Source organism: Parasteatoda tepidariorum, chromosome 1 (genome assembly GCF_982258835.1).
Source record: "Parasteatoda tepidariorum strain Cologne lab strain chromosome 1, Ptep-v5.0, whole genome shotgun sequence".
Taxonomy (NCBI): Eukaryota; Metazoa; Arthropoda; class Arachnida; order Araneae; family Theridiidae; genus Parasteatoda; species Parasteatoda tepidariorum.
Genome location: NC_141755.1, coordinates 111,491,983 through 111,512,924, shown reverse-complemented (window position 1 = coordinate 111,512,924; position 20,942 = coordinate 111,491,983). Strand labels below are relative to the sequence as shown.

Here is a 20,942-nt window from a genome sequence, read left to right as displayed (position 1 = left end):
AAGTGGATGAAAGAAAAGAGAAACACCATGAAAGGAAGGGAAAAGAAGAAAGTTTTCCGATTGCTGTAAAATTTCTTTTCAGGTATTGTAAAATGTATTTACAATACCTGCATCATTCAAGCCTTGTTATATCATTTAACTTTGATGTGTAATGCAAGGTATGTGTTTTCTCTTTGATAGGGTTCGGAATGAAACGAGAAGTGGAATGGAACCAGATGAAATGAGAGGAATCCCTTAATAGAAGTGGATGAAAGAAAAGAGAAACACCATAAAAGGAAGGGAAAAGAAGAAAGTTTTCCGATTGCTGTAAAATTTCTTTTCAGGTATTGTAAAATGTATTTACAATACTTGCCTCATTCAAGCCATGTTATATCATTTAACTTTGGTGTGTAATGCAAGGAATGTGTTTTCTCTTTGATAGGGTTCGGAATGGAGCGAGAAGTGGAATGGAATCAGATGTAATGAGAGGAATCTCGAAATAGAAGTGGATGAAAGAAAAGAGAAACACCACGAAAGGAAGGGAAAAGAAGAAAGTTTTCCGATTGCTGTAAAATTTCTTTTCAGGAATTGCAAAACGTATTTACAATACTTGCATCATTCAAGCCATGTTATATCATTTAACTTTTATGTGTAATGCAAGGTATGTGTTTTCTCTTTGATAGGGTTTGGAATGGAACGAGAAGTGGAATGGAATCAGATGTAATGACAGGAATCTCGAAATAGAAGTGGATGAAAGAAAAGAGAAACACCATGAAAGGAAGGGAAAAGAAGGTTTTCCGATTGCTGTAAAATTTCTTTTCAGGTATTGTAAAATATATTTACAATACTTGCATCATTCAAGCCATGTTATATCATTTAACTTTGGTGTGTATTGCAAGGAATGTGTTTTCTCTTTGATAGGGTTCGGAATGGAACGAAAAGTGGAATGGAATCAGATGTAATGAGAGGAATCTCGTAATAGAAGTGGATGAAAGAAAAGAGAAACACCATGAAAGGAAGGGAAAAGAAGAAAGTTTTCCGATTGCTGTAAAATTTCTTTTCAGGTATTGTAAAATGTATTTACAATACCTGCATCATTCAAGCCTTGTTATATCATTTAACTTTGATGTGTAATGCAAGGTATGTGTTTTCTCTTTGATAGGGTTCGGAATGATACGAGAAGTGGAATGGAACCAGATGAAATGAGAGGAAATCCCTTAATAGAAGTGGATGAAAGAAAAGAGAAACACCATAAAAGGAAGGGAAAAGAAGAAAGTTTTCCGATTGCTGTAAAATTTCTTTTCAGGTATTGTAAAATGTATTTACAATACTTGCCTCATTCAAGCCATGTTATATCATTTAACTTTGGTGTGTAATTCAAGGAATGTGTTTTCTCTTTGATAGGGTTCGGAATGGAGCGAGAAGTGGAATGGAATCAGATGTAATGAGAGGAATCTCGAAATAGAAGTGGATGAAAGAAAAGAGAAACACCACGAAAGGAAGGGAAAAGAAGAAAGTTTTCCGATTGCTGTAAAATTTCTTTTCAGGAATTGCAAAACGTATTTACAATACTTGCATCATTCAAGCCATGTTATATCATTTAACTTTGATGTGTAATGCAAGGTATGTGTTTTCTCTTTGATAGGGTTTGGAATGGAACGAGAAGTGGAATGGAATCAGATGTAATGACAGGAATCTCGAAATAGAAGTGGATGAAAGAAAAGAGAAACACCATGAAAGGAAGGGAAAATAAGGTTTTCCGATTGCTGTAAAATTTCTTTTCAGGTATTGTAAAATGTATTTACAATACTTGCATCATTCAAGCCATGTTATATCATTTAACTTTGGTGTGTATTGCAAGGAATGTGTTTTCTCTTTGATAGGGTTCGGAATGGAACGAAAAGTGGAATGGAATCAGATGTAATGAGAGGAATCTCGTAATAGAAGTGGATGAAAGAAAAGAGAAACACCATGAAAGGAAGGGAAAAGAAGAAAGTTTTCCGATTGCTGTAAAATTTCTTTTCAGGTATTGTAAAATGTATTTACAATACCTGCATCATTCAAGCCTTGTTATATCATTTAACTTTGATGTGTAATGCAAGGTATGTGTTTTCTCTTTGATAGGGTTCGGAATGAAACGAGAAGTGGAATGGAACCAGATGAAATGAGAGGAATCCCTTAATAGAAGTGGATGAAAGAAAAGAGAAACACCATAAAAGGAAGGGAAAAGAAGAAAGTTTTCCGATTGCTGTAAAATTTCTTTTCAGGTATTGTAAAATGTATTTACAATACTTGCCTCATTCAAGCCATGTTATATCATTTAACTTTGGTGTGTAATGCAAGGAATGTGTTTTCTCTTTGATAGGGTTCGGAATGGAGCGAGAAGTGGAATGGAATCAGATGTAATGAGAGGAATCTCGAAATAGAAGTGGATGAAAGAAAAGAGAAACACCATGAAAGGAAGGGAAAAGAAGAAATTTTTCCGATTACTGTAAAATTTCTTTTCAGGTATTGTAAAATGTATTTACAATACTTGCATCATTCAAGCCATGTTATATCATTTAACTTTGATATGTAATGCAAGGTATGTGTTTTCTCTTTGATAGGGGTCGGAATGGAACGAGAAGTGGAATGGAATCAGATGTAATGAGAGGAATCTCGTAATAGAAGTGGATGAAGGAAAAGAGAAACACCATGAAAGGAAGGGAAAAGAAGAAAGTTTTCCGATTGCTGTAAAATTTCTTTTCAGGTATTGTAAAATATATTTACAATATTTGCAACATTCAAGCCATGTTATATCATTTAACTTTGGTGTGTAATGCAAGGATGTGTTTTCTCTTTGATAGGGTTCGGAATGGAGCGAGAAGTGGAATGGAATCAGATGTAATGAGAGGAATCTCGAAATAGAAGTGGATGAAAGAAAAGAGAAACACCATGAAAGGAAGGGAAAAGAAGAAAGTTTTCCGATTGCAGTAAAATTTCTTTTCAGGTATTGTAAAATGTGTTTACAATACCTGCATCATTCAAGCCTTGTTATATCATTTAACTTTGATGTGTAATGCAAGGTATGTGTTTTCTCTTTGATAGGGTTCGGAATGAAACGAGAAGTGGAATGGAACCAGATGAAAAGAGAGGAATCCCTTAATAGAAGTGGATGAAAGAAAAGAGAAACGCCATAAAAGGAAGGGAAAAGAAGAAAGTTTTCCGATTGCAGTAAAATATCTTTTCAGGTATTGTAAAATTTATTTACAATACTTGCATCATTCAAGCCATGTTATATCATTTTACTTGGATGTGTAATGCAAGGTCTGTGTTTTTTCTTTGATAGGGTTTGGAAGGGAACGACAAGTGGAATGGAATCAGATGTAATGGGAGGAATCTCGAAATAGAAGTGGATGAAAGAAAAGAGAAACACCATGAAAGGAAGGGAAAGGAAGAAAGTTTTCCGATTGCTGTAAATTTTCATTTCAGGTATTGCAAAATGTATTTACAATACTTGCATCATTCAAGCCATGTTATATCATTTAACTTTGATGAGTAATGCAAGGTATGTGTTCTCTCTTTGATAGGGTTCGGAATGGAACGAGAAGTGGAATGGAATCAGAAGTAATGAGAGGAATCTCGAAATAGAAATGGATGAAAGAAAAGAGAAACACCATGAAAGGAAGGGAAAAGAAGAAAGATTTCCGATTACTGTAAAATTTCTTTTCAGGTATTGTAAAATGTATTTACAATACTTGCATCATTCAAGCCATGTTATATCATTTAACTTTGATATGTAATGCAAGGTATGTGTTTTCTCTTTGATAGGGGTGGAATGGAACGAGAAGTGGAATGAATCAGATGTAATGAGAGGAATCTCGAAATAGAAGTGGATGAAAGAAAAGAGAAACACCACGAAATGAAGGGAAAAGAAGAAAGTTTTCCGATTGCTGTAAAATTTCTTTTCAGGAATTGCAAAACGTATTTACAATACTTGCATCATTCAAGCCATGTTATATCATTTAACTTTGATGTGTAATGCAAGGTATGTGTTTTCTCTTTGATAGGGTTTGGAATGGAACGAGAAGTGGAATGGAATCAGATGTAATGACAGGAATCTCGAAATAGAAGTGGATGAAAGAAAAGAGAAACACCATGAAAGGAAGGGAAAAGAAGGTTTTCCGATTGCTGTAAAATTTCTTTTCAGGTATTGTAAAATGTATTTACAATACTTGCATCATTCAAGCCATGTTATATCATTTAACTTTGGTGTGTATTGCAAGGAATGTGTTTTCTCTTTGATAGGGTTCGGAATGGAACGAAAAGTGGAATGGAATCAGATGTAATGAGAGGAATCTCGTAATAGAAGTGGATGAAAGAAAAGAGAAACACCATGAAAGGAAGGGAAAAGAAGAAAGTTTTCCGATTGCTGTAAAATTTCTTTTCAGGTATTGTAAAATGTATTTACAATACCTGCATCATTCAAGCCTTGTTATATCATTTAACTTTGATGTGTAATGCAAGGTATGTGTTTTCTCTTTGATAGGGTTCGGAATGAAACGAGAAGTGGAATGGAACCAGATGAAATGAGAGGAATCCCTTAATAGAAGTGGATGAAAGAAAAGAGAAACACCATAAAAGGAAGGGAAAAGAAGAAAGTTTTCCGATTGCTGTAAAATTTCTTTTCAGGTATTGTAAAATGTATTTACAATACTTGCCTCATTCAAGCCATGTTATATCATTTAACTTTGGTGTGTAATGCAAGGAATGTGTTTTCTCTTTGATAGGGTTCGGAATGGAGCGAGAAGTGGAATGGAATCAGATGTAATGAGAGGAATCTCGAAATAGAAGTGGATGAAAGAAAAGAGAAACACCATGAAAGGAAGGGAAAAGAAGAAAGTTTTCCGATTACTGTAAAATTTCTTTTCAGGTATTGTAAAATGTATTTACAATACTTGCATCATTCAAGCCATGTTATATCATTTAACTTTGATATGTAATGCAAGGTATGTGTTTTCTCTTTGATAGGGGTCGGAATGGAACGAGAAGTGGAATGGAACCAAATGAAATGAGAGGAATCCCTTAATAGAAGTGGATGAAAGAAAAGAGAAACACCATAAAAGGAAGGGAAAAGAAGAAAGTTTTCCGATTGCAGTAAAATATCTTTTCAGGTATTGTAAAATGTATTTACAATACTTGCATCATTCAAGCCATGTTATATCATTTTACTTGGATGTGTAATGCAAGGTCTGTGTTTTTTCTTTGATAGGGTTTGGAAGGGAACGAGAAGTGGAATGGAATCAGATGTAATGGGAGGAATCTCGAAATAGAAGTGGATGAAAGAAAAGAGAAACACCATGAAAGGAAGGGAAAAGAAGAAAGTTTTCCGATTGCTGTAAATTTTCATTTCAGGTATTGTAAAATGTATTTACAATACTTGCATCATTCAAGCCATGTTATATCATTTAACTTTGATGAGTAATGCAAGGTATGTGTTCTCTCTTTGATAGGGTTCGGAATGGAACGAGAAGTGGAATGGAATCAGAAGTAATGAGAGGAATCTCTAAATACAAGTGGATGAATGAAAAGAGAAACACCATGAAAGGAAGGGAAAAGAAGAAAGTTTTCCGATTGCTGTAAAATTTCTTTTCAGGTATTGTAAAATGTATTTACAATACTTGCATCATTCAAGCCATGTTATATCATTTAACATTGATGTGTAATGCAAGGTATGTGTTTTCTCCTTGATAGGGTTTGGAATGGAACGAGAAGTGGAATGAATCAGATGTAATGAGAGGAATCTCGAAATAGAAGTGGATGAAAGAAAAGAGAAACACCACGAAAGGAAGGGAAAAGAAGAAAGTTTTCCGATTTTTGTAAAATTTCTTTTCAGGAATTGCAAAACGTATTTACAATACTTGCATCATTCAAGCCATGTTATATCATTTAACTTTGATGTGTAATGCAAGGTATGTGTTTTCTCTTTGATAGGGTTTGGAATGGAACGAGAAGTGGAATGGAATCAGATGTAATGACAGGAATCTCGAAATAGAAGTGGATGAAAGAAAAGAGAAACACCATGAAAGGAAGGGAAAAGAAGGTTTTCTGATTGCTGTAAAATTTCTTTTCAGGTATTGTAAAATGTATTTACAATACTTGCATCATTCAAGCCATGTTATATCATTTAACTTTGGTGTGTATTGCAAGGAATGTGTTTTCTCTTTGATAGGGTTCGGAATGGAACGAAAAGTGGAATGGAATCAGATGTAATGAGAGGAATCTCGTAATAGAAGTGGATGAAAGAAAAGAGAAACACCATGAAAGGAAGGGAAAAGAAGAAAGTTTTCCGATTGCTGTAAAATTTCTTTTCAGGTATTGTAAAATGTATTTACAATACCTGCATCATTCAAGCCTTGTTATATCATTTAACTTTATGTGTAATGCAAGGTATGTGTTTTCTCTTTGATAGGGTTCGGAATGAAACGAGAAGTGGAATGGAACCAGATGAAATGAGAGGAATCCCTTAATAGAAGTGGATGAAAGAAAAGAGAAACACCATAAAAGGAAGGGAAAAGAAGAAAGTTTTCCGATTGCTGTAAAATTTCTTTTCAGGTATTGTAAAATGTATTTACAATACTTGCCTCATTCAAGCCATGTTATATCATTTAACTTTGGTGTGTAATGCAAGGAATGTGTTTTCTCTTTGATAGGGTTCGGAATGGAGCGAGAAGTGGAATGGAATCAGATGTAATGAGAGGAATCTCGAAATAGAAGTGGATGAAAGAAAAGAGAAACACCATGAAAGGAAGGGAAAAGAAGAAAGTTTTCCGATTACTGTAAAATTTCTTTTCAGGTATTGTAAAATGTATTTACAATACTTGCCTCATTCAAGCCATGTTATATCATTTAACTTTGGTGTGTAATGCAAGGAATGTGTTTTCTCTTTGATAGGGTTCGGAATGGGGCGAGAAGTGGAATGGAATCAGATGTAATGAGAGGAATCTCGAAATAGAAGTGGATGAAAGAAAAGAGAAACACCACGAAAGGAAGGGAAAAGAAGAAAGTTTTCCGATTGCTGTAAAATTTCTTTTCAGGAATTGCAAAACGTATTTACAATACTTGCATCATTCAAGCCATGTTATATCATTTAACTTTTATGTGTAATGCAAGGTATGTGTTTTCTCTTTGATAGGGTTTGGAATGGAACGAGAAGTGGAATGGAATCAGATGTAATGACAGGAATCTCGAAATAGAAGTGGATGAAAGAAAAGAGAAACACCATGAAAGGAAGGGAAAAGAAGAAAGTTTTCCGATTGCTGTAAAATTTCTTTTCAGGTATTGTAAAATGTATTTACAATACCTGCATCATTCAAGCCTTGTTATATCATTTAACTTTGATGTGTAATGCAAGGTATGTGTTTTCTCTTTGATAGGGTTCGGAATGAAACGAGAAGTGGAATGGAACCAGATGAAATGAGAGGAATCCCTTAATAGAAGTGGATGAAAGAAAAGAGAAACACCATAAAAGGAAGGGAAAAGAAGAAAGTTTTCCGATTGCTGTAAAATTTCTTTTCAGGTATTGTAAAATGTATTTACAATACTTGCCTCATTCAAGCCATGTTATATCATTTAACTTTGGTGTGTAATGCAAGGAATGTGTTTTCTCTTTGATAGTGTTCGGAATGGAGCGAGAAGTGGAATGGAATCAGATGTAATGAGAGGAATCTCGAAATAGAAGTGGATGAAAGAAAAGAGAAACACCACGAAAGGAAGGGAAAAGAAGAAAGTTTTCCGATTGCTGTAAAATTTCTTTTCAGGAATTGCAAAACGTATTTACAATACTTGCATCATTCAAGCCATGTTATATCATTTAACTTTGATGTGTAATGCAAGGTATGTGTTTTCTCTTTGATAGGGTTTGGAATGGAACGAGAAGTGGAATGGAATCAGATGTAATGACAGGAATCTCGAAATAGAAGTGGATGAAAGAAAAGAGAAACACCATGAAAGGAAGGGAAAAGAAGGTTTTCCGATTGCTGTAAAATTTCTTTTCAGGTATTGTAAAATGTATTTACAATACTTGCATCATTCAAGCCATGTTATATCATTTAACTTTGGTGTGTATTGCAAGGAATGTGTTTTCTCTTTGATAGGGTTCGGAATGGAACGAAAAGTGGAATGGAATCAGATGTAATGAGAGGAATCTCGTAATAGAAGTGGATGAAAGAAAAGAGAAACACCATGAAAGGAAGGGAAAAGAAGAAAGTTTTCCGATTGCTGTAAAATTTCTTTCCAGGTATTGTAAAATGTATTTACAATACCTGCATCATTCAAGCCTTGTTATATCATTTAACTTTGATGTGTAATGCAAGGTATGTGTTTTCTCTTTGATAGGGTTCGGAATGAAACGAGAAGTGGAATGGAACCAGATGAAATGAGAGGAATCCCTTAATAGAAGTGGATGAAAGAAAAGAGAAACACCATCAAAGGAAGGGAAAAGAAGAAAGTTTTCCGATTGCTGTAAAATTTCTTTTCAGGTATTGTAAAATGTATTTACAATACTTGCCTCATTCAAGCCATGTTATATCATTTAACTTTGGTGTGTAATGCAAGGAATGTGTTTTCTCTTTGATAGGGTTCGGAATGGAGCGAGAAGTGGAATGGAATCAGATGTAATGAGAGGAATCTCGAAATAGAAGTGGATGAAAGAAAAGAGAAACACCATGAAAGGAAGGGAAAAGAAGAAATTTTTCCGATTACTGTAAAATTTCTTTTCAGGTATTGTAAAATGTATTTACAATACTTGCATCATTCAAGCCATGTTATATCATTTAACTTTGATATGTAATGCAAGGTATGTGTTTTCTCTTTGATAGGGGTCGGAATGGAACGAGAAGTGGAATGGAATCAGATGTAATGAGAGGAATCTCGTAATAGAAGTGGATGAAGGAAAAGAGAAACACCATGAAAGGAAGGGAAAAGAAGAAAGTTTTCCGATTTCTGTAAAATTTCTTTTCAGGTATTGTAAAATATATTTACAATATTTGCAACATTCAAGCCATGTTATATCATTTTACTTGGATGTGTAATGCAAGGTCTGTGTTTTTTCTTTGATAGGGTTTGGAAGGGAACGAGAAGTGGAATGGAATCAGATGTAATGGGAGGAATCTCGAAATAGAAGTGGATGAATGAAAAGAGAAACACCATGAAAGGAAGGGAAAGGAAGAAAGTTTTCCGATTGCTGTAAATTTTCATTTCAGGTATTGTAAAATGTATTTACAATACTTGCATCATTCAAGCCATGTTATATCATTTAACTTTGATGAGTAATGCAAGGTATGTGTTCTCTCTTTGATAGGGTTCGGAATGGAACGAGAAGTGGAATGGAATCAGAAGTAATGAGAGGAATCTCGAAATAGAAATGGATGAAAGAAAAGAGAGACACCATGAAAGGAAGGGAAAAGAAGAAAGATTTCCGATTACTGTAAAATTTCTTTTCAGGTATTGTAAAATGTATTTACAATACTTGCATCATTCAAGCCATGTTATATCATTTAACTTTGATATGTAATGCAAGGTATGTGTTTTCTCTTTGATAGGGTTTGGAATGGAACGAGAAGTGGAATGAATCAGATGTAATGAGAGGAATCTCGAAATAGAAGTGGATGAAAGAAAAGAGAAACACCACGAAATGAAGGGAAAAGAAGAAAGTTTTCCGATTGCTGTAAAATTTCTTTTCAGGAATTGCAAAACGTATTTACAATACTTGCATCATTCAAGCCATGTTATATCATTTAACTTTGATGTGTAATGCAAGGTATGTGTTTTCTCTTTGATAGGGTTTGGAATGGAACGAGAAGTGGAATGGAATCAGATGTAATGACAGGAATCTCGAAATAGAAGTGGATGAAAGAAAAGAGAAACACCATGAAAGGAAGGGAAAAGAAGGTTTTCCGATTGCTGTAAAATTTCTTTTCAGGTATTGTAAAATGTATTTACAATACTTACATCATTCAAGCCATGTTATATCATTTAACTTTGGTGTGTATTGCAAGGAATGTGTTTTCTCTTTGATAGGGTTCGGAATGGAACGAAAAGTGGAATGGAATCAGATGTAATGAGAGGAATCTCGTAATAGAAGTGGATGAAAGAAAAGAGAAACACCATGAAAGGAAGGGAAAAGAAGAAAGTTTTCCGATTGCTGTAAAATTTCTTTCCAGGTATTGTAAAATGTATTTACAATACCTGCATCATTCAAGCCTTGTTATATCATTTAACTTTGATGTGTAATGCAAGGTATGTGTTTTCTCTTTGATAGGGTTCGGAATGAAACGAGAAGTGGAATGGAACCAGATGAAATGAGAGGAATCCCTTAATAGAAGTGGATGAAAGAAAAGAGAAACACCATCAAAGGAAGGGAAAAGAAGAAAGTTTTCCGATTGCTGTAAAATTTCTTTTCAGGTATTGTAAAATGTATTTACAATACTTGCCTCATTCAAGCCATGTTATATCATTTAACTTTGGTGTGTAATGCAAGGAATGTGTTTTCTCTTTGATAGGGTTCGGAATGGAGCGAGAAGTGGAATGGAATCAGATGTAATGAGAGGAATCTCGAAATAGAAGTGGATGAAAGAAAAGAGAAACACCATGAAAGGAAGGGAAAAGAAGAAATTTTTCCGATTACTGTAAAATTTCTTTTCAGGTATTGTAAAATGTATTTACAATACTTGCATCATTCAAGCCATGTTATATCATTTAACTTTGATATGTAATGCAAGGTATGTGTTTTCTCTTTGATAGGGGTCGGAATGGAACGAGAAGTGGAATGGAATCAGATGTAATGAGAGGAATCTCGTAATAGAAGTGGATGAAGGAAAAGAGAAACACCATGAAAGGAAGGGAAAAGAAGAAAGTTTTCCGATTGCTGTAAAATTTCTTTTCAGGTATTGTAAAATATATTTACAATATTTGCAACATTCAAGCCTTGTTATATCATTTAACTTTGGTGTGTAATGCAAGGATGTGTTTTCTCTTTGATAGGGTTCGGAATGGAGCGAGAAGTGGAATGGAATCAGATGTAATGAGAGGAATCTCGAAATAGAAGTGGATGAAAGAAAAGAGAAACACCATGAAAGGAAGGGAAAAGAAGAAAGTTTTCCGATTGCAGTAAAATTTCTTTTCAGGTATTGTAAAATGTGTTTACAATACCTGCATCATTCAAGCCTTGTTATATCATTTAACTTTGATGTGTAATGCAAGGTATGTGTTTTCTCTTTGATAGGGTTCGGAATGAAACGAGAAGTGGAATGGAACCAGATGAAATGAGAGGAATCCCTTAATAGAAGTGGATGAAAGAAAAGAGAAACGCCATAAAAGGAAGGGAAAAGAAGAAAGTTTTCCGATTGCAGTAAAATATCTTTTCAGGTATTGTAAAATGTATTTACAATACTTGCATCATTCAAGCCATGTTATATCATTTTACTTGGATGTGTAATGCAAGGTCTGTGTTTTTTCTTTGATAGGGTTTGGAAGGGAACGAGAAGTGGAATGGAATCAGATGTAATGGGAGGAATCTCGAAATAGAAGTGGATGAATGAAAAGACAAACACCATGAAAGGAAGGGAAAGGAAGAAAGTTTTCCGATTGCTGTAAATTTTCATTTCAGGTATTGTAAAATGTATTTACAATACTTGCATCATTCAAGCCATGTTATATCATTTAACTTTGATGAGTAATGCAAGGTATGTGTTCTCTCTTTGATAGGGTTCGGAATGGAACGAGAAGTGGAATGGAATCAGAAGTAATGAGAGGAATCTCGAAATAGAAATGGATGAAAGAAAAGAGAAACACCATGAAAGGAAGGGAAAAGAAGAAAGATTTCCGATTACTGTAAAATTTCTTTTCAGGTATTGTAAAATGTATTTACAATACTTGCATCATTCAAGCCATGTTATATCATTTAACTTTGATATGTAATGCAAGGTATGTGTTTTCTCTTTGATAGGGTTTGGAATGGAACGAGAAGTGGAATGAATCAGATGTAATGAGAGGAATCTCGAAATAGAAGTGGATGAAAGAAAAGAGAAACACCACGAAATGAAGGGAAAAGAAGAAAGTTTTCCGATTGCTGTAAAATTTCTTTTCAGGAATTGCAAAACGTATTTACAATACTTGCATCATTCAAGCCATGTTATATCATTTAACTTTGATGTGTAATGCAAGGTATGTGTTTTCTCTTTGATAGGGTTTGGAATGGAACGAGAAGTGGAATGGAATCAGATGTAATGACAGGAATCTCGAAATAGAAGTGGATGAAAGAAAAGAGAAACACCATGAAAGGAAGGGAAAAGAAGGTTTTCCGATTGCTGTAAAATTTCTTTTCAGGTATTGTAAAATGTATTTACAATACTTGCATCATTCAAGCCATGTTATATCATTTAACTTTGGTGTGTATTGCAAGGAATGTGTTTTCTCTTTGATAGGGTTCGGAATGGAACGAGAAGTGGAATGGAATCAGAAGTAATGAGAGGAATCTCGAAATAGAAATGGATGAAAGAAAAGAGAAACACCATGAAAGGAAGGGAAAAGAAGAAAGTTTTCCGATTGCAGTAAAATATCTTTTCAGGTATTGTAAAATGTATTTACAATACTTGCATCATTCAAGCCATGTTATATCATTTTACTTGGATGTGTAATGCAAGGTCTGTGTTTTTTCTTTGATAGGGTTTGGAAGGGAACGAGAAGTGGAATGGAATCAGATGTAATGGGAGGAATCTCGAAATAGAAGTGGATGAAAGAAAAGAGAAACACCATGAAAGGAAGGGAAAGGAAGAAAGTTTTCCGATTGCTGTAAATTTTCATTTCAGGTATTGTAAAATGTATTTACAATACTTGCATCATTCAAGCCATGTTATATCATTTAACTTTGATGAGTAATGCAAGGTATGTGTTCTCTCTTTGATAGGGTTCGGAATGGAACGAGAAGTGGAATGGAATCAGAAGTAATGAGAGGAATCTCGAAATAGAAATGGATGAAAGAAAAGAGAAACACCATGAAAGGAAGGGAAAAGAAGAAAGATTTCCGATTACTGTAAAATTTCTTTTCAGGTATTGTAAAATGTATTTACAATACTTGCATCATTCAAGCCATGTTATATCATTTAACTTTGATATGTAATGCAAGGTATGTGTTTTCTCTTTGATAGGGTTTGGAATGGAACGAGAAGTGGAATGAATCAGATGTAATGAGAGGAATCTCGAAATAGAAGTGGATGAAAGAAAAGAGAAACACCACGAAATGAAGGGAAAAGAAGAAAGTTTTCCGATTGCTGTAAAATTTCTTTTCAGGAATTGCAAAACGTATTTACAATACTTGCATCATTCAAGCCATGTTATATCTATTAACTTTGATGTGTAATGCAAGGTATGTGTTTTCTCTTTGATAGGGTTTGGAATGGAACGAGAAGTGGAATGGAATCAGATGTAATGACAGGAATCTCGAAATAGAAGTGGATGAAAGAAAAGAGAAACACCATGAAAGGAAGGGAAAAGAAGGTTTTCCGATTGCTGTAAAATTTCTTTTCAGGTATTGTAAAATGTATTTACAATACTTGCATCATTCAAGCCATGTTATATCATTTAACTTTGGTGTGTATTGCAAGGAATGTGTTTTCTCTTTGATAGGGTTCGGAATGGAACGAAAAGTGGAATGGAATCAGATGTAATGAGAGGAATCTCGTAATAGAAGTGGATGAAAGAAAAGAGAAACACCATGAAAGGAAGGGAAAAGAAGAAAGTTTTCCGATTGCTGTAAAATTTCTTTTCAGGTATTGTAAAATGTATTTACAATACCTGCATCATTCAAGCCTTGTTATATCATTTAACTTTGATGTGTAATGCAAGGTATGTGTTTTCTCTTTGATAGGGTTCGGAATGAAACGAGAAGTGGAATGGAACCAGATGAAATGAGAGGAATCCCTTAATAGAAGTGGATGAAAGAAAAGAGAAACACCATAAAAGGAAGGGAAAAGAAGAAAGTTTTCCGATTGCTGTAAAATTTCTTTTCAGGTATTGTAAAATGTATTTACAATACTTGCCTCATTCAAGCCATGTTATATCATTTAACTTTGGTGTGTAATGCAAGGAATGTGTTTTCTCTTTGATAGGGTTCGGAATGGAGCGAGAAGTGGAATGGAATCAGATGTAATGAGAGGAATCTCGAAATAGAAGTGGATGAAAGAAAAGAGAAACACCATGAAAGGAAGGGAAAAGAAGAAAGTTTTCCGATTACTGTAAAATTTCTTTTCAGGTATTGTAAAATGTATTTACAATACTTGCATCATTCAAGCCATGTTATATCATTTAACTTTGATATGTAATGCAAGGTATGTGTTTTCTCTTTGATAGGGGTCGGAATGGAACGAGAAGTGGAATGGAATCAGATGTAATGAGAGGAATCTCGTAATAGAAGTGGATGAAGGAAAAGAGAAACATCATGAAAGGAAGGGAAAAGAAGAAAGTTTTCCGATTGCTGTAAAATTTCTTTTCAGGTATTGTAAAATATATTTACAATATTTGCAACATTCAAGCCATGTTATATCATTTAACTTTGGTGTGTAATGCAAGGATGTGTTTTCTCTTTGATAGGGTTCGGAATGGAGCGAGAAGTGGAATGGAATCAGATGTAATGAGAGAAATCTCGAAATAGAAGTGGATGAAAGAAAAGAGAAACACCATGAAAGGAAGGGAAAAGAAGAAAGTTTTCCGATTGCTGTAAAATTTCTTTTCAGGTATTGTAAAATGTGTTTACAATACCTGCATCATTCAAGCCTTGTTATATCATTTAACTTTGATGTGTAATGCAAGGTATGTGTTTTCTCTTTGATAGGGTTCGGAATGAAACGAGAAGTGGAATGGAACCAGATGAAATGAGAGGAATCCCTTAATAGAAGTGGATGAAAGAAAAGAGAAACACCATAAAAGGAAGGGAAAAGAAGAAAGTTTTCCGATTGCAGTAAAATATCTTTTCAGGTATTGTAAAATGTATTTACAATACTTGCATCATTCAAGCCATGTTATATCATTTTACTTGGATGTGTAATGCAAGGTCTGTGTTTTTTCTTTGATAGGGTTTGGAAGGGAACGAGAAGTGGAATGGAATCAGATGTAATGGGAGGAATCTCAAAATAGAAGTGGATGAAAGAAAAGAGAAACACCATGAAAGGAAGGGAAAAGAAGAAAGTTTTCCGATTGCTGTAAATTTTCATTTCAGGTATTGTAAAATGTATTTACAATACTTGCATCATTCAAGCCATGTTATATCATTTAACTTTGATGAGTAATGCAAGGTATGTGTTCTCTCTTTGATAGGGTTCGGAATGGAACGAGAAGTGGAATGGAATCAGAAGTAATGAGAGGAATCTCTAAATACAAGTGGATGAAAGAAAAGAGAAACACCATGAAAGGAAGGGAAAAGAAGAAAGTTTTCCGATTGCTGTAAAATTTCTTTTCAGGTATTGTAAAATGTATTTACAATACTTGCATCATTCAAGCCATGTTATATCATTTAACATTGATGTGTAATGCAAGGTATGTGTTTTCTCTTTGATAGGGTTTGGAATGGAACGAGAAGTGGAATGAATCAGATGTAATGAGAGGAATCTCGAAATAGAAGTGGATGAAAGAAAAGAGAAACACCACGAAAGGAAGGGAAAAGAAGAAAGTTTTCCGATTTTTGTAAAATTTCTTTTCAGGAATTGCAAAACGTATTTACAATACTTGCATCATTCAAGCCATGTTATATCATTTAACTTTGATGTGTAATGCAAGGTATGTGTTTTCTCTTTGATAGGGTTTGGAATGGAACGAGAAGTGGAATGGAATCAGATGTAATGACAGGAATCTCGAAATAGAAGTGGATGAAAGAAAAGAGAAACACCATGAAAGGAAGGGAAAAGAAGGTTTTCCGATTGCTGTAAAATTTCTTTTCAGGTATTGTAAAATGTATTTACAATACTTGCATCATTCAAGCCATGTTATATCATTTAACTTTGGTGTATAATGCAAGGAATGTGTTTTCTCTTTGATAGGGTTCGGAATGGAGCGAGAAGTGGAATGGAATCAGATTTAATGAGAGGAATCTCGAAATAGAAGTGGATGAAAGAAAAGAGAAACACCATGAAAGGAAGGGAAAAGAAGAAAGTTTTCCGATTACTGTAAAATTTCTTTTCAGGTATTGTAAAATGTATTTACAATACTTGCATCATTCAAGCCATGTTATATCATTTAACTTTGATATGTAATGCAAGGTATGTGTTTTCTCTTTGATAGGGTTCGGAATGAAACGAGAAGTGGAATGGAATCAGATGTAATGAGAGGAATCTCGTAATAGAAGTGGATGAAGGAAAAGAGAAACACCATGAAAGGAAGGGAAAAGAAGAAAGTTTTCCGATTGCTGTAAAATTTCTTTTCAGGTATTGTAAAATATATTTACAATATTTGCAACATTCAAGCCATGTTATATCATTTAACTTTGGTGTGTAATGCAAGGATGTGTTTTCTCTTTGATAGGGTTCGGAATGGAGCGAGAAGTGGAATGGAATCAGATTTAATGAGAGGAATCTCGAAATAGAAGTGGATGAAAGAAAAGAGAAACACCATGAAAGGAAGGGAAAAGAAGAAAGTTTTCCGATTACTGTAAAATTTCTTTTCAGGTATTGTAAAATGTATTTACAATACTTGCATCATTCAAGCCATGTTATATCATTTAACTTTGATATGTAATGCAAGGTATGTGTTTTCTCTTTGATAGGGTTCGGAATGAAACGAGAAGTGGAATGGAATCAGATGTAATGAGAGGAATCTCGTAATAGAAGTGGATGAAGGAAAAGAGAAACACCATGAAAGGAAGGGAAAAGAAGAAAGTTTTCCGATTGCTGTAAAATTTCTTTTCAGGTATTGTAAAATATATTTACAATATTTGCAACATTCAAGCCATGTTATATCATTTAACTTTGGTGTGTAATGCAAGGATGTGTTTTCTCTTTGATAGGGTTCGGAATGGAACGAGAAGTGGAATGGAATCAGATGTAATGAGAGGAATCTCGTAATAGAAGTGGATGAAGGAAAAGAGAAACACCATGAAAGGAAGGGAAAAGAAGAAAGTTTTCCGATTGCTGTAAAATTTCTTTTCAGGTATTGTAAAATATATTTACAATACTTGCATCATTCAAGCCATGTTATATCATTTAACTTTGATATGTAATGCAAGGTATGTGTTTTCTCTTTGATAGGGTTCGGAATGGAACGAGAAGTGGAATGGAATCAGATGTAATGAGAGGAATCTCGTAATAGAAGTGGATGAAGGAAAAGAGAAACACCGTGAAAGGAAGGGAAAAGAAGAAAGTTTTCCGATTGCTGTAAAATTTCTTTTCATGTATTGTAAAATATATTTACAATATTTGCAACATTCAAGCCATGTTATATCATTTAACTTTGGTGTGTAATGCAAGGATGTGTTTTCTCTTTGATAGGGTTCGGAATGGAGCGAGAAGTGGAATGGAATCAGATGTAATGAGAGGAATCTCGAAATAGAAGTGGATGAAAGAAAAGAGAAACACCATGAAAGGAAGGGAAAAGAAGATAGTTTTCCGATTGCTGTAAAATTTCTTTTCAGGTATTGTAAAATGTGTTTACAATACCTGCATCATTCAAGCCTTGTTATATCATTTAACTTTGATGTGTAATGCAAGGTATGTGTTTTCTCTTTGATAGGGTTCGGAATGAAACGAGAAGTGGAATGGAACCAGATGAAATGAGAGGAATCCCTTAATAGAAGTGGATGAAAGAAAAGAGAAACACCATAAAAGGAAGGGAAAAGAAGAAAGTTTTCCGATTGCAGTAAAATATCTTTTCAGGTATTGTAAAATGTATTTACAATACTTGCATCATTCAAGCCATGTTATATCATTTTACTTGGATGTGTAATGCAAGGTCTGTGTTTTTTCTTTGATAGGGTTTGGAAGGGAACGAGAAGTGGAATGGAATCAGATGTAATGGGAGGAATCTCGAAATAGAAGTGGATGAAAGAAAAGAGAAACACCATGAAAGGAAGGAAAAAGAAGAAAGTTTTCTGATTGCTGTAAAATTTCTTTTCAGGTATTGTAAAATGTATTTACAATACTTGCATCATTCAAGCCTTGTTATATATTTTAACATTGATGTGTAATGCAAGGTATGTGTTTTCTCTTTGATAGGGTTCGGAATGAAACGAGAAGTGGAATGGAACCAGATGTAATAACAGGAATCCCTTAATAGAAGTGGATGAAAGGAAAGAGAAACACCATGAAAGGAAGGAAAAAGAAGAAAGTTTTCCGATTGCAACAAAATTTTATTTCAGGTATTGTAAAATGGATTTACAATGCTTGCATCATTCAAGCCATGTTATATCATTTAACAGTGATGTGTAATGCAAGGTATGTGTTTTCTCTTTGATAGGGTTTGGAATGGAACGAGAAGTGGAATGGAATCAGATGTAATGACAGGAATCTCGAAATAGAAGTGGATGAAAGAAAAGAGAAACACCATGAAAGGAAGGGAAAAGAAGAAAGTTATCCGATTGCTGTAAAATTTCTATTCAGGTATTGTAAAATGTATTTACAATACTTGCCTCATTCAAGCCATGTTATATCATTTAACTTTGGTGTGTAATGCAAGGTATGTGTTTTCTCTTTGATAGGGTTCGGAATGGAACGAGAAGTGGAATGGAATCAGATGTAATGAGAGGAATCTCGAAATAGAAGTGGATGAAAGAAAAGAGAAACACCATGAAAGGAAGGGAAAAGAAGGTTTTCCGATTGCTGTAAAATTTCTTTTCAGGTATTGTAAAATGTATTTACAATACTTGCATCATTCAAGCCTTGTTATATATTTTAACATTGATGTGTAATGCAAGGTATGTGTTTTCTCTTTGATAGGGTTCGGAATGAAACGAGAAGTGGAATGGAACCAGATGTAATAAGAGGAATCCCTTAATAGAAGTGGATGAAAGGAAAGAGAAACACCATGAAAGGAAGGAAAAAGAAGAAAGTTTTCCGATTGCAACAAAATTTTATTTCAGGTATTGTAAAATGGATTTACAATGCTTGCATCATTCAAGCCATGTTATATCATTTAACAGTGATGTGTAATGCAAGGTATGTGTTTTCTCTTTGATAGGGTTTGGAATGGAACGAGAAGTGGAATGGAATCAGATGTAATGACAGGAATCTCGAAATAGAAGTGGATGAAAGAAAAGAGAAACACCATGAAAGGAAGGGAAAAGAAGAAAGTTATCCGATTGCTGTAAAATTTCTATTCAGGTATTGTAAAATGTATTTACAATACTTGCCTCATTCAAGCCATGTTATATCATTTAACTTTGGTGTGTAATGCAAGGTATGTGTTTTCTCTTTGATAGGGTTCGGAATGGAACGAGAAGTGGAATGGAATCAGATGTAATGAGAGGAATCTCGAAATAGAAGTGGATGAAAGAAAAGAGAAACATCATGAAAGGAAGGGAAAAGAAGGTTTTCCGATTGCTGTAAAATTTCTTTTCAGGTATTGTAAAATGTATTTACAATACTTGCATCATTCAAGCCTTGTTATATATTTTAACATTGATGTGTAATGCAAGGTATGTGTTTTCTCTTTGATAGGGTTCGGAATGAAACGAGAAGTGGAATGGAACCAGATGTAATAAGAGGAATCCCTTAATAGAAGTGGATGAAAGGAAAGAGAAACACCATGAAAGGAAGGAAAAAGAAGAAAGTTTTCCGATTGCAACAAAATTTTATTTCAGGTATTGTAAAATGGATTTACAATGCTTGCATCATTCAAGCCATGTTATATCATTTAACAGTGATGTGTAATGCAAGGTATGTGTTTTCTCTTTGATAGGGTTTGGAATGGAACGAGAAGTGGAATGGAATCAGATGTAATGACAGGAATCTCGAAATAGAAGTGGATGAAAGAAAAGAGAAACACCATGAAAGGAAGGGAAAAGAAGAAAGTTATCCGATTGCTGTAAAATTTCTATTCAGGTATTGTAAAATGTATTTACAATACTTGCCTCATTCAAGCCATGTTATATCATTTAACTTTGGTGTGTAATGCAAGGTATGTGTTTTCTCTTTGATAGGGTTCGGAATGGAACGAGAAGTGGAATGGAATCAGATGTAATGAGAGGAATCTCGAAATAGAAGTGGATGAAAGAAAAGAGAAACACCACGAAAGGAAGGGAAAAGAAGAAAGTTTTCCGATTGCTTTAAAATTTCTTTTCAGGTATTGCAAAACGTATTTACAATACTTGCATCATTCAAGCCATGTTATATCATTTAACTTTGATGTGTAATGCAAGGTATGTGTTTTCTCTTTGATAGGGTTTGGAAAGGAACGAGAAGTGGAATGGAATCAGATGTAATGAAAGGAATCTCGAAATAGAAGTGGATGAAAGAAAAGAGAAACACCATGAAAGGAAGGGAAAAGAAGGTTTTCCGATTGCTGTAAAATTTCTTTTCAGGTATTGTAAAATGTATTTACAATACTTGCATCATTCAAGCCATGTTATATCATTTAACTTTGGTGTGTATTGCAAGGTATGTGTTTTCTCTTTGATAGGGTTCGGAATGAAACGAGAAGTGGAATGGAACCAGATGAAATGAGAGGAATCCCTTAATAGAAGTGGATGAAAGAAAAGAGAAACACCATAAAAGGAAGGGAAAAGAAGAAAGTTTTCCGATTGCTGTAAAATATCTTTTCAGGTATTGTAAAATGTATTTACAATACTTGCATCATTGAAGCCATGTTATATCATTTAACTTGGATGTGTAATGCAAGGTCTGTGTTTTCTCTTTGATAGGGTTTGGAATGGAACGAGAAGTGGAATGTAATCAGATGTAATGAGAGGAATCTCTAAATAGAAGTGGATGAAAGAAAAGAGAAAC

General features: G+C 34.2%; 1 long non-coding RNA gene across 1 annotated transcript in view; it reads left to right on the top strand.

Annotated features, from left to right (window-relative positions):
- Positions 1-20,942, top strand: part of LOC147816722 (uncharacterized) — a 65,336-nt gene that overhangs the window by 43,136 nt on the left and 1,258 nt on the right. The window lies entirely within an intron of this gene.